At 38.5% G+C, this 14,604-nt stretch overlaps 1 protein-coding gene across 1 annotated transcript in view; it reads left to right on the top strand.

The window, feature by feature from the left end:
- Positions 1 to 14,604, top strand: part of LOC128644246 (hydroxyacyl-coenzyme A dehydrogenase, mitochondrial-like) — a 94,185-nt gene that overhangs the window by 22,183 nt on the left and 57,398 nt on the right. The gene's annotated exons all lie outside the window — the stretch shown is intronic.

The raw sequence follows: 14,604 nt of genomic DNA, 5'->3' as shown, positions 1-14,604 counted from the left end.
ACTAAATATTCCTGACTGGTAATTCTGTGAGTTTTAGAATACCTAGGCGTTAGACACCTTCAATAAATAAATGCATATATTGACGCCTGTACCGTTCTGTCAGGAGTAAATCTTGTGATCCACTGTGTATTTATCAGGTATAATCTGATTCTATTAGATTCCTAAGATAATGCATTCCGTGTGTGACTGTTGGGTTCGTTTAGAAAATAATATTAGTTGTTAGCGGTTGTCAGGGTCAGATTAATTCAATGTCTGGTGTTGTATGTTAGAGACAATCTGGACAATTTATATTTCGATTGTACCTTCTAAATAAATGGTACTTAGTAATATGTTGTCTCATCCCTTGCCAGAATTGCGATATACGTCTTTGTTGCACTGAGTTAATTCTGCTGTATACCCGCTTTTACCAATCTTATAATATATTCCTGTTTATATACACAGGTTATGGGTTTTCATCTTTATTACACAGAGTTGATTCTATTTGACATTTACTTAGACTCCTCAATCATATCATATTTTCCTGTTTATGCACACAGGTTTATAAGTTGTACATCAATGCTTCAATTCACTAACTAGGTTAGTACTGACATGGAAAAGGTCCCTGTGTTCTGTGTGCGCCGAATATAAAATTAACATCAATAGTTCACATATGTTAACTGTGTAAATATCTATATAGGAGGGTCCCTTTTTGTTCTAATAATTCTAAAAGACACAGAACTAATGGTGTACTTTGTTTTGTGTGATCACGGTATTCTGTCAGTAACAATCTGTTAGTTTCAATCACAGTTTCTATCACAGTATCTGTCAGTATCGGTCTGTTAGTTTCTATCCTGTGATTCGAACTCTTTAGTGATGTACTATTCACAGTTCATGTTTGATTTTCGTAGGCACTTGATCTTTCTGAGTAGCTATATGTAAATATGATTAATTTATCAGAAGGTTTCTGAATAGTTCATATATGTATTATAGTTCTACAATATCTCGATATAATACTATAGTAGCGGTAGTTAAAGCGCTACACCTTCATGCTACGTTATGCTTACGCTTTAGGGAGCGTTGGTATATCTGAGTGAGTATATCAGATATTAATCAATCTTTTATCTGGTAAGTATAATATAGAGTTTCTTTCTATGTAACTTAAAGATTGGCAGTTCTCCCCTTAAATAAAATATTCTATCCTGATATTGACACAGTGATGAGTTCCAGTACTTTTAGGGATTCTACGTTAACTAACAATGTCGTTTCTTTGTCATATTGTGTACTAAGTAAAATATCAACTTTAGTATATTAGAGATTGTCACGTCTCTCTGCCTAGCTATACACTGTGATACTGCTGATTGCAGTTCAGCGTTATAAGTGACAGGCTGTAGTAACAGCTAATTGCGATTCAGCGTTATGCTTAGCAGGCTATAGTGACCGAGTAGTTTCACGAGTTACCCCAGAATGAAATTTCAAACTGATACATTTTAAATTCTAGTTTTCATTAGGTTTACTAAATTTTAACAGAGTGGTACTAAAAGAGCGTCTTACTGCTGACGCGTTTCGCCCAAAACTGGGCTTTTTCAAAGGCAGCGAGCCCCCGACAGTGACCTTATTTAAGGCGCCGTGAACCGGAAGTTCCGCCTCCTCGTAAATTCTATTGGTTATCCACTTGTCAATCTTACCGACACCATCGTTAAGGTGGTATATACCATAATTAATGACGGTGAGTAATTCTCACCGATAGTGTGCAATTATTTTGTATTCAATGTATATTCTATTTTCACTAAGCTCTTGTACTCTTAATACAATCCCAATTATGCTTTATATGCATTGTTGTATATAGGCTTTTCTTTTATGATCTATCCTTATACTTGCTGATGTTGTTCTGGATAGTTTTATTGTGTCATCTGTGATCAGTTTGAAGCATTAATACAGGTTGTAACCTTATTATCTTTGGTGTTGTTAATCACCTAAGGGGTTCAGATCTACAGTATATGTGTACCACCGGGTTTTAAACAATTTCATGAGGATGGAATTATGAAAGATGATTGTGAGAAGCTTTACATATTATTTTAATAGAAGTGCAGATGGTAAATATTGATCACTGTGTTTTTATTTTAGTTATCATAGAAATACTAATGCCTCTTATCATGTATTTCTAACCTTTACTGCTACCTCTGTTGCTTATTTGGGATTCACCATTTTATTAGAGGTTACATATCCTAATTCTTTGGTTAGGATCCATTACTTGTTTTATCTTGGGTACAGTTTATAAGTTGTACATCAATGCTTCAATTCACTAACTAGGTTAGTACTGACATGGAAAAGGTCCCTGTGTTCTGTGTGCGCCGAATATAAAATTAACATCAATAGTTCACATATGTTAACTGTGTAAATATCTATATAGGAGGGTCCCTTTTTGTTCTAATAATTCTAAAAGACACAGAACTAATGGTGTACTTTGTTTTGTGTGATCACGGTATTCTGTCAGTAACAATCTGTTAGTTTCAATCACAGTTTCTATCACAGTATCTGTCAGTATCGGTCTGTTAGTTTCTATCCTGTGATTCAAACTCTTTAGTGATGTACTATTCACAGTTCATGTTTGATTTTCGTAGGCACTTGATCTTTCTGAGTAGCTATATGTAAATATGATTAATTTATCAGAAGGTTTCTGAATAGTTCATATATGTATTATATCCTGAGAGGAACAATCTCTGATAAAGAAAGGAAATTCCTTACGGTACCTAATCCGAAAATTGCGACCTTCTATATAATACCCAAGATCCACAAAGATCAAGAGAATCCGCCAGGAAGACCCATCGTCTCAGGGATGGGCTGCCTGACGGAAAAAGCCAGCCAGTATGTAGACTATAGGTTGCGAAAATTTGTCCAGGAGTTACCATCTTACATACGAGATACAACACAGATACTCCAAAGACTCGAAGGCATTAATCTGAACAAGGAGACGTGGCTTGTCACAACGGATGTGGAATCCCTTTACACATCAATAGACCACAGGGATGGAATCAAGGCAGTGGAATATTTCCTAGAAAGATGTTCTGAAGAAGATAAGGAACATGACAGCTTTATAATTCAGCTGTTAGGATTTATATTAAACTATAACTTCTTCATATTCGACAATAAATTTTATTTGCAAACCAGAGGAACAGCCATGGGGACGGCATGTGCCCCCACTTATGCCAATCTCTTTCTGGGCTGGTGGGAGGCTGAATACGTATTTACAGATGCCAACAGAAAATACACTGACATGGTCCCCATTTGGCTAAGATACATAGACGATATCATCTTCATCTGGGAAGGATCACATGAGTTACTACTAGAATTCTTGAACATCTTGAATAATAACAATCTGAACATAAAACTAACTCATGAGGCAAGTAAAAATGCAATTAACTTTCTGGATATAACCATTTACAAGGATGAGCAAGGAGATGTCAAAACTGACCTGTATAGGAAAAAGACAGCCACAAACAGCCTACTATACAGTACCAGTGCTCATGCACCGGGAACAATTAGGGGTTTACCAACAGGTGAATTCCTTAGAATAAGGAGAAACTGCACGGACAAAGAAACATTCAATATCAGAGCTCAAGAACTGGAGGAAAGATTATTGGATCGTGGCTACAGCAAAAGAAGAATAAAAAAAGCGAAATATAGAGCTTTACAAACCAACAGAGACCAATTACTAAGAAAAAAAGTCAAAGTCAATGAAAATACTCCACGACTAATCCTCACACATAATAGCCAAACGCCTGAGGTGATCAATATTATCAAAAAACATTGGAATATACTTATGACGGACCCCGTCTTAAAACGTAAATTAGGAGAGAGACCAACTATAGGATACAGACGTGTCAAAAATTTAAAAGACATGGTCAGTAGCAGCCATTTCAATGTGAAAAGGACCAAATCTGCCTTCAACCCAGGATCATTCCAGTGTGGCAATTGTAGCACATGCCATCACGTTGTCAAAACCTCCAATATTAAAGATAGATTTGGAATAACACACCCGATCAAAAGATACATCAGCTGTAACACAGAAGGAGTAATTTACATTCTAAGGTGTAGATGTAAATTATTATATGTTGGTATGACGACACGTAAGCTCAGAACAAGATTGATGGAGCACTTGAGGAATATCCACAATGCAGCCAAAGATCAGGAAAAGGGGAAAACACTGACCAGCGTAGCGCTACATTTCCTCAAAAAGCACAACTCCAACAAAGAGGAACTTGAGTGCTGGGGGATTGAAAAAGTCTCCCTAGGTATCAGAGGAGGCGACTTAGAAACAGCTCTCCTCCGGGCAGAGAGCAGGTGGATTTACTTGCTAAATACAGTATACCCAAATGGAATGAATGAACAGAACAGTTACCATATCTTCCTCTAATCTCTTCATAAATGCCAACTATTAGATACACTAACAAAAAAAGAACAAGGGAAGTAAAATCAATACATATCAATACATACACAGCAAAGCACTTAAGGAATAAGGGGATCATACCACACCCCATAAGTAGAGAACTTTATATTAATAAATGATCAACAATGAGAGGTTATTTAACCAGCTCACTAAAATATCAGTAAGGTCTGAGTTTCAATTGAGGACAACTCACAAAATATAGATTCAGAAATAAGTCACAAATTCGAATGATAAATAAAGATTAAGTTGTTATTTAACAACTAACATATATAACCTCACATTGTCACATTAACTCACCTTTCATGTCACTAACACAGTATCACGTTTTCTTTCACATATTAGTTGTTTAGAGTTCACATCAAGGCACATTTATTATTATATTTTTTTATTTATTTATTTTCCACCACCCATGAATTATTTCAACATTATGAACATTAGCCAGAATGGTTAACTGACACCTTATCACATAAGTAGAACTAACATTTACCACCAATAAGAATCACCATCAACTAAGTCTGACACACTACAACACTTTAATCTCTCCCAAAGTCAAGACACTTTAGATGTGCACCCACCACACAAGGAGATACTTCCACGGTACTAGCACACAAATCACATTATATATCACATTCCCATTAGCTATACTCACCCACTAGAACATTATTTGTTATTTCAGTGGCTACTTTAGATCACAATTGGCGAATAGGTTTGTATTTACACGTATGTAGTGTTCATAATCCCAAATAATTACGAAACAGTGAGTTGTCAAGCCAGAAATCATATCTACGGTTGGACCTAGTGAACTAGCCTTTATCAAGAAATCATAATAACTTAACTGTACCCAAGATAAAACAAGTAATGGATCCTAACCAAAGAATTAGGATATGTAACCTCTAATAAAATGGTGAATCCCAAATAAGCAACAGAGGTAGCAGTAAAGGTTAGAAATACATGATAAGAGGCATTAGTATTTCTATGATAACTAAAATAAAAACACAGTGATCAATATTTACCATCTGCACTTCTATTAAAATAATATGTAAAGCTTCTCACAATCATCTTTCATAATTCCATCCTCATGAAATTGTTTAAAACCCGGTGGTACACATATACTGTAGATCTGAACCCCTTAGGTGATTAACAACACCAAAGATAATAAGGTTACAACCTGTATTAATGCTTCAAACTGATCACAGATGACACAATAAAACTATCCAGAACAACATCAGCAAGTATAAGGATAGATCATAAAAGAAAAGCCTATATACAACAATGCATATAAAGCATAATTGGGATTGTATTAAGAGTACAAGAGCTTAGTGAAAATAGAATATACATTGAATACAAAATAATTACACACTATCGGTGAGAATTACTCACCGTCATTAATTATGGTATATACCACCTTAACGATGGTGTCGGTAAGATTGACAAGTGGATAACCAATAGAATTTACGAGGAGGCGGAACTTCCGGTTCACGGCGCCTTAAATAAGGTCACTGTCGGGGGCTCGCTGCCTTTGAAAAAGCCCAGTTTTGGGCGAAACGCGTCAGCAGTAAGACGCTCTTTTAGTACCACTCTGTTAAAATTTAGTAAACCTAATGAAAACTAGAATTTAAAATGTATCAGTTTGAAATTTCATTCTGGGGTAACTCGTGAAACTACTCGGTCACTATAGCCTGCTAAGCATAACGCTGAATCGCAATTAGCTGTTACTACAGCCTGTCACTTATAACGCTGAACTGCAATCAGCAGTATCACAGTGTATAGCTAGGCAGAGAGACGTGACAATCTCTAATATACTAAAGTTGATATTTTACTTAGTACACAATATGACAAAGAAACGACATTGTTAGTTAACGTAGTATCCCTAAAAGTACTGGAACTCATCACTGTGTCAATATCAGGATAGAATATTTTATTTAAGGGGAGAACTGCCAATCTTTAAGTTACATAGAAAGAAACTCTATATTATACTTACCAGATAAAAGATTGATTAATATCTGATATACTCACTCAGATATACCAACGCTCCCTAAAGCGTAAGCATAACGTAGCATGAAGGTGTAGCGCTTTAACTACCGCTACTATAGTATTATATCGAGATATTGTAGAACTATAATACATATATGAACTATTCAGAAACCATCTGATAAATTAATCATATTTACATATAGCTACTCAGAAAGATCAAGTGCCTACGAAAATCAAACATGAACTGTGAATAGTACATCACTAAAGAGTTCGAATCACAGGATAGAAACTAACAGACCGATACTGACAGATACTGTGATAGAAACTGTGATTGAAACTAACAGATTGTTACTGACAGAATACCGTGATCACACAAAACAAAGTACACCATTAGTTCTGTGTCTTTTAGAATTATTAGAACAAAAAGGGACCCTCCTATATAGATATTTACACAGTTAACATATGTGAACTATTGATGTTAATTTTATATTCGGCGCACACAGAACACAGGGACCTTTTCCATGTCAGTACTAACCTAGTTAGTGAATTGAAGCATTGATGTACAACTTATAAACCTGTGTGCATAAACAGGAAAATATGATATGATTGAGGAGTCTAAGTAAATGTCAAATAGAATCAACTCTGTGTAATAAAGATGAAAACCCATAACCTGTGTATATAAACAGGAATATATTATAAGATTGGTAAAAGCGGGTATACAGCAGAATTAACTCAGTGCAACAAAGACGTATATCGCAATTCTGGCAAGGGATGAGACAACATATTACTAAGTACCATTTATTTAGAAGGTACAATCGAAATATAAATTGTCCAGATTGTCTCTAACATACAACACCAGACATTGAATTAATCTGACCCTGACAACCGCTAACAACTAATATTATTTTCTAAACTAACCCAACAGTCACACACGGAATGCATTATCTTAGGAATCTAATAGAATCAGATTATACCTGATAAATACACAGTGGATCACAAGATTTACTCCTGACAGAACGGTACAGGCGTCAATATATGCATTTATTTATTGAAGGTGTCTAACGCCTAGGTATTCTAAAACTCACAGAATTACCAGTCAGGAATATTTAGTCTATTACAAGATTAAGTATTGGTTTCTTCATAAAACCCACTGTGCAAGATATTGTGTACACCATAATACTAACAGACATATATATGTAGGGGAGCTGAGTTCAGACTGAGCATTATCGTAATATACATTGGATTTACGTAAAATTAGCAAGTTAACTCTGTCTCCCTACATTACATTTACTTGATCACAGGTGACGAGAACGAATCCCCTAATTTACTAAATCTTAATTATTATATTTCTATAGGTGACGGCATCCAATACCTTAGGCCCACATTAAAAATATCTAGCCATCACCTTTATACAGAATCTCGCAACAGAGTGGTTATTTTAATATATGTATGTATGTTTGTGCGTATTTTAATCAACATATTAATAAAAGTTATGTTTTAACTATAACCGGATCGTACGCCTTTTCAGCCTAGGCATAGAGTGCTAGCTGCATTCTGTCAGTGGATCTTCTATCCACTTCCTTCTTGCTATGGAACTTGGTCCTCTCTGCATACTTTTTCCAAATTTGATACTTTTGCCTCGGCTGAGGCTTCTTTTGGGAGACACGGCCTGCTTGTCTTGTTCTACCTCCCTGTTCATTCTGTGTCCTCTAGCTTGGGTATTGGCTCCCACTAGTAATTGAATCATTGTGTGGACTCTCCATATCTTAGGAAAGAAAGCTAAATTTTACTTACCTGATAAATTTATTTCCAGATATGGAGAGTCCACGACCCCACCCTTTATTAAGACAGTTATTTTTTTACTAAACCTCAGGCACCTCTACACCCTTGTGTTATTCATTTTCCATTTCCCTTTGGTCGAATGACTGGGGATTATGGGTAGGGGAGTGACATTTAACAGCTTTGCTTTGGTGCTCTTTGTATCCTCCTACTGGCCAGGAGTGATATTCCCACTAGTAATCGAATGACGTTGTGGACTCCCTATCCGGAAAGAAAGAAATTTATCAGGTAAGCATAAATTTTGTTTTTCAGTATTAGGTGGTGTTTAACAGGCAAAATCAACTATTTTAAATTACAGAATAAAGGCAATGGAGAGACTTTAAAAACAATTTAATACACTCACACAGGTAAAATAATAATTATTATTATACTTTATTTATAAAGCGCCAACAAATTCCACAGTACAAATTACAGGAACAAATTATAAAAGTGCAATGATGATACAATATTTGTAAGAGAATACACAATTTATCAAACAAATACAGGAGGAATTGAGGGCCCTATTCCCGTGATAATTTACAATCTAGAAGGGTAGGAGGGTGAGAAATATGAGGTGAGGACTGCAAGGGTGAGAATGAGATACGGATGTAATTTAATTACTTTATAATCGGAGATGCGCTGTGCTGATGTTTTTTTAGATTTTTAAATAGTCAAGTCAGGAAATTACGAGGGAGTACGTTCATTTTGTAAATATTGCGTTGGTGGTTGTGGCAGGATGAAGAGACCAATTTGGATGTGGGGGATGAAGGACAGATTTGAGTCAAGTGCAACTCTGAGGCAACAGACTTTGGGTGATGGGGAGATTGTGATGCTGCCGACAGTGATAAAGAAGTCGGACATTGGAGTAGAGAGAATGGAAGGAGCTCAGTCTTGGACATGTTAATCTTTAGGCCATACATGAAGAAATGTCAGCCAATCAGTCACTGACATGAGAAAGCACAGAGGGAGAGAGAGCAGGGGTAGAGAGGTAGATCTGAGTGTCATCAGTATAGAGGTGATATTTAAAGTTGGAGTTGTTAAGTTTACCCAGTGAAGAAGTAAAAAATAGAGAAGATAAGAGGACCCAGGACAGAGCCTTGAGGTACTTCAACAGACAGAGGCATTGAAGAGTAGTCACCAGCAAATGACACAGAAAAGGACCTATTAGAGAGATGAGAGTGGATCCAAGAGAGGGCAATGTCACAGAGACCAAGAGAGCTGAGAGTCTGTATGAGGAGGGGGTGTTCAACTGTGTCGAAAGCAGCTGAAAGGTCAAGTAAGATGAGTATAGAGTAGTGGCTATTCCTTTAAGCGGAAAGAAGATCGTTATTAACCTTGGTGAGGGCAGTCTTAGTTGAGTATTGGTCAAGGAAGCCAGATTGCAGGGGGTCAAGCAAGGAGTTGGAGGACAGGAAGTGGGATAAGTGGTCGTAAACTATTTTTTTCAGTTGTTTTGAGGACGCAGTGACATGGGGCTGTAGTTTACAGGTGAATTAGGGTCTAGGGAGGGTTATTTGATGATGGGAGTGACGTTTGAAAGAAGATGGGATCATTGAGAATGCACACAATGTAGAAAACTTACAGTATAATGTCTCTTTAAGGTAGCTTGGAAGAGTATCACAATACTTCTTTGTAAAAAACATGTGCATGTGTGTCCATTGGTTATTGATGGTATTTACTTTTGTGATTATAATTTTTTTTTTTTTCATTCCCTGTATTTCTCTTGTAAGGTGTATCCAGTCCACGGATCATCCATTACTTGTGGGATATTCTCATTCCCAACAGGAAGTTGCAAGAGGACACCCACAGCAGAGCTGTAATATAGCTCCTCCCCTAACTGTCATAGCCAGTCATTCTCTTGCAACGCTCAACAAGCAAGGACGTTGTAGGAGAGAGTGGTTAAATATAGCTAGTTTATTTTCTTCAATCAAAAGTTTATTTTTAAATATTACCGGAGTTGTGCTATTTTATCTCAGGCAGTAAATAGAAGAAGAATCTGCCTGAGGTTTCTATGATCTTAGCAGGTTGTAACTAAGATCCATTGCTGTTCTCACATATGTCTGAGGGGATTACACAGATGAGGTAACTTCAGCGAGAGAATGGCGTGCAGTTTATTCTGCTATCAGGTATGTGCAGTTAGCAGCATTTTCTAGTGTTTTCCATCTCTAGAAAAAATTATGATACCGGATTAATGTAAGTTAAGCCTGAATACAGTGATTTAATAACGACTGGTATCATGCTTACTCCCAGGGGTAATACCCTTATGATATTGCAATATAAAACGTTTGCTGGCATGTTTAATTGTTTTTATATATGCTTTGGTGATAAAACTTTATTGGGGCCTAGTTTTTTCCACATGGCTGGCTTAAATTTTGACTAGAAACAGTTTCCTGAGGCTTTCCACTGTTGTAGTATAAAAGTTACAGTTGGTGCAGTTAAAATTACAAACTGTGACATCCAGCTTCCCTCAAAGGCCCTCTGAATGCAATAGGACACCTCTAAAGGGCCCAAAGGCTTTCCAAAGTCGTTTATTGGGGAAGGTAGGGCCACAGCTTGCTGTGGCAGTTGGTTGTGACTGTTAAAAAAACGTCTATTTCGTTTTTTGATCTGTTTTTTGAACTAAGGGGTTAATCATCCATTTGCAAGTGGGTGCAATGCTCTGTTAGCCTATTATACACACTGTAAAAATTTTGTTTGATTTACTGCATTTTTTCACTGTTTTTCAAATTCTGACAAAATTTGTTTCTCTTAAAGGCACAGTACCGTTTTTTATATTTGCTTATACTAACGGCTAAGAATTCTGGTTTTGCTATACAGGCGCGCAGAGCGCTATGGCTTAGATCATGGTCAGCTGACGTGACTTCAAAATCTAAGCTACTTAACATTCCCTTCAAGGGGCAGTCCCTATTCGGGCCTGGTTGAAGGAGATTATTGCTGATATCATTGGAGGAAAAGGTCATGCCCTTCCTCAGGACAGGTCCAAATCTAGGGCCAAACAGTCTAATTTTCGTGCCTTTCAAAACTTCAAGGCAGGTGCGGCATCAACTTCCTCTAATAATAAACAAGAGGGAACTTTTGCTCAATCCAAGACGGTCTGGAGACCAAACCTGACCTGGAAAAAAGGTAAGCAGGTAAAAAAGCCTGCTGCTGCCTCTAAGACAGCATGAAGTAACGGCCCCCTATCCGGTAACGGATCTAGTAGGGGGCAGACTTTCACTCTTCGCCCAGGCGTGGGCAAGAGATGTTCAGGATCCCTGGGCGTTGGAAATTATATCCCAGGGATATCTTCTGGACTTCAAAGCCTCCCCCCCAAAAGGGAGATTTCACCTTTCACAATTATCTGCACACCAGATAGAGAGAGGCATTCTTACACTGTGTACGAGACCTCCTAGTTATGGGAGTGATCCATCCAGTTCCGAAGGAGGAACAGGGACAGGGTTTTTACTCAAATCTGTTTGTGGTTCCCAAAAAAGAGGGAACCTTCAGACCAATTTTGGATCTAAAGATCTTAAACAAATTCCTCAAAGTTCCGTCGTTCAAGATGGAAACTATTCGTACCATCCTACCACTGATCCAGGAGGGTCAATATATGACTACAGTGGATCTAAAAGATGCTTATCTTCACATTCCGATACACAAAGATCATCATCGGTTTCTCAGGTTTGCCTTTCAAGACAGGCATTACCAGTTGTAGCTCTTCCCTTGGGATTAGCTACAGCCCCAAGAATCTTTACAAAGGTTCTAGGGTCGCTTATGGCGGTCCTAAGGCCGCGGGGCATAGCAGCAGCCCCTTATTTAGACGACATCCTGATACAGGCGTCAAACTTCCAAATTGCCAAGTCTCATACGGACGTAGTACTGGCATTTCTGAGGTTGCATGGGTGGAAAGTGAACGAGGAAAAGAGTTCTCTATCCCCACTCACAAGAGTTTCCTTTCTAGGGACTCTGATAGATTCTGTAGAAATGAAAATCCACCTGACGGAGTCCAGGTTATCAAAGCTTCTAAATTCCTGCAGGGTTCTTCATTCCATTCCGCGCCCTTCGGTGGTTCAGTGTATGGAAGTAATCGGCTTAATGGTAGCGGCAATGGACATAGTGCCGTTTGCACGCTTACATCTCAGACTGCTGCAATTATGCATTCTCAGTCAGTGGAACGGGGATTACACAGATTTGTCCTCTCAACTGAATCTGGACCAAGAGACCAGGGATTCTCTTCTCTGGTGGCTATCTCGGGTCCATCTGTCCAAAGGTATGACCTTTCGCAGGCCAGATTGGACAATTGTTACGACAGATGCCAGCCTTCTAGGTTGGGGTGCAGTCTGGAACTCCCTGAAGGCTCAGGGATCGTGGACTTAGGAGTCGTCTCTCCTTCCATTAAATATTTTGGAACTAAGAGCGATATTCAAGGCTCTTCAGGCTTGGCCTCAGTTAGCAACTCTGAGGCTCATCAGATTTCAGTCTGACAACATCACGACTGTAGCTTACATCAACCATCAAGGGGGAATGAGAAGTTCCCTAGAGATATTAGAAGTTTCAAAAATAATTTGCTGGGCAGAGATTCACTCATGCCACCTATCAGCTATCCATATCCCAGGTGTAGAGCACTGGGAGGCGGATTTTTTTTCATCAGACTTTTCATCCGGGAGATTGGGAACTCCATCCGGAGGTATTTGCACAACTGATTCATCATTGGGGCAAACCAGAACTGGATCTCATGGCGTCTCGCCAGAACGCCAAGCTTCCGTGTTACAGATCCAGGTCCAGGGATCCCAAGGCGACACTGATAGATGCTCTAGCAGCGCCTTGGTCTTTCAACCTGGCTTATGTGTTTCCACCGTTTCCTCTGCTCCCTCGACTGATTTCCAAGATCAAGCAGGAGAGAGCATTGGTGATTCTGATAGCACCTGCGTGGCCACGCATGACCTGGTATGCAGATCTAGTGGACATGTCATCCTTTCCACCATGGTCTCTGCCTCTGAAACAGGACCTTCTACTTCAGGGTCCTTTCAACCATCCAAATCTAATTTCTCTGAGGCTGACTGCCTGGAGATTGAACGCTTGATTTTATCAAAGCGTGGCTTCTCCGAGTCAGTTATTGATACCTTAAGACAGGCACGAAAGCCTGTCACCAGGAAAATTTATCATGAGGTATGGCGTAGATATCTTTATTGGTGTGAATCCAAGGGTTACTCATGGAGTAAGGTCAGGATTGCTAGGATATTATCTTTTCTCCAAGAAGGTTTGGAAAAAGGATTGTCAGCTAGTTAAGCGTCTGGCAGATGTTCCACACGTTCAGGCATTTTGTCAGGCTTTAGTTAGAATCAAGCCTGTGTTTAAACCTGTTGCTCCACCATGGAGCTTAAACTTGGTTCTTAAGGTTCTTCAAGGAGTTCCGTTTGAACCTCTTCATTCCATAGATATCAAGCTTTTATCCTTTTTTTTTTTTTTTTTTTTTTTTTTTTTTTTTTTTTTTTTTTGGTAGCTATTTCCTCAGCTCGTAGAGTCTCTGAGCTATCTGCCTTACAATGTGATTCTCCTTATCTGATTTTTCATACGGATAAGGTAGTCCTGCGTACCAAACCTGGGTTCTTACCTAAGGTGGTATCTAACAAGAATATCAATCAAGAGATTGTTGTTCCATCCTTGTGTTACACAATCTGGACGTGGTCCGTGCTTTAAAGTTTTACTTACAAGCTACTAAAGATTTTCGTCAAACATCTGCTTTGTTTGTTGTCTACTCTGGACAGAGGAGAGGTCAAAAGGCTTCGGCAACCTCTTTTTTTCTTTTTGACTAAGAAGCTTAACCTGCTTAGCCTATGAGACTGCTGGACAGCAGCCTCCTGAAAGGATTACAGCTCATTCCACTAGAGCTGTGGCTTCCACTTGGGCCTTTAAAAATGAGGCTTCTTTTGATCAGATTTGCAAGGCGACGACTTGGTCTTCGCTTCATATTTTTTCAAAATTTTACAAATTTGATACTTTTGCTTCTTCGGAGGCTATATTTGGGAGAGAGGTTTTACGGTCAGTGGTTCCTTCCATTTAAGTTCCTGCCTTGTCCCTCCCTTCATCCGTGTACTTTAGCTTTGGTATTGGTATCCCACAAGTAATGGATGATCCGTGGACTGGATACACCTTACAAGAGAAAACACAATTTATGCTTACCTGATAAATTTATTTCTCTTGTGGTGTATCCAGTCCATGGCCCGCCCTGTCATTTTAAGGCAGGTAATTTTTAAATTTAAACTACAGTAACCACTGCACCCTATGGTTCCTCCTTTCTTGGCTTGTTTTCGGTCGAATGACTGGCTATGACAGTTAGGGGAGGAGCTATATTACAGCTCTGCTGTGGGTGTCCTCTTGCAACTTCCTGTTGGGAATGAGAATAT

This window comes from Bombina bombina, unplaced genomic scaffold (assembly GCF_027579735.1).
Source record: "Bombina bombina isolate aBomBom1 unplaced genomic scaffold, aBomBom1.pri scaffold_660, whole genome shotgun sequence".
Classification (NCBI taxonomy): domain Eukaryota; kingdom Metazoa; phylum Chordata; class Amphibia; order Anura; family Bombinatoridae; genus Bombina; species Bombina bombina.
The sequence above is the reverse complement of the archived record's forward strand: the minus strand, read 5'-3'. Positions and strand labels throughout refer to the sequence as shown.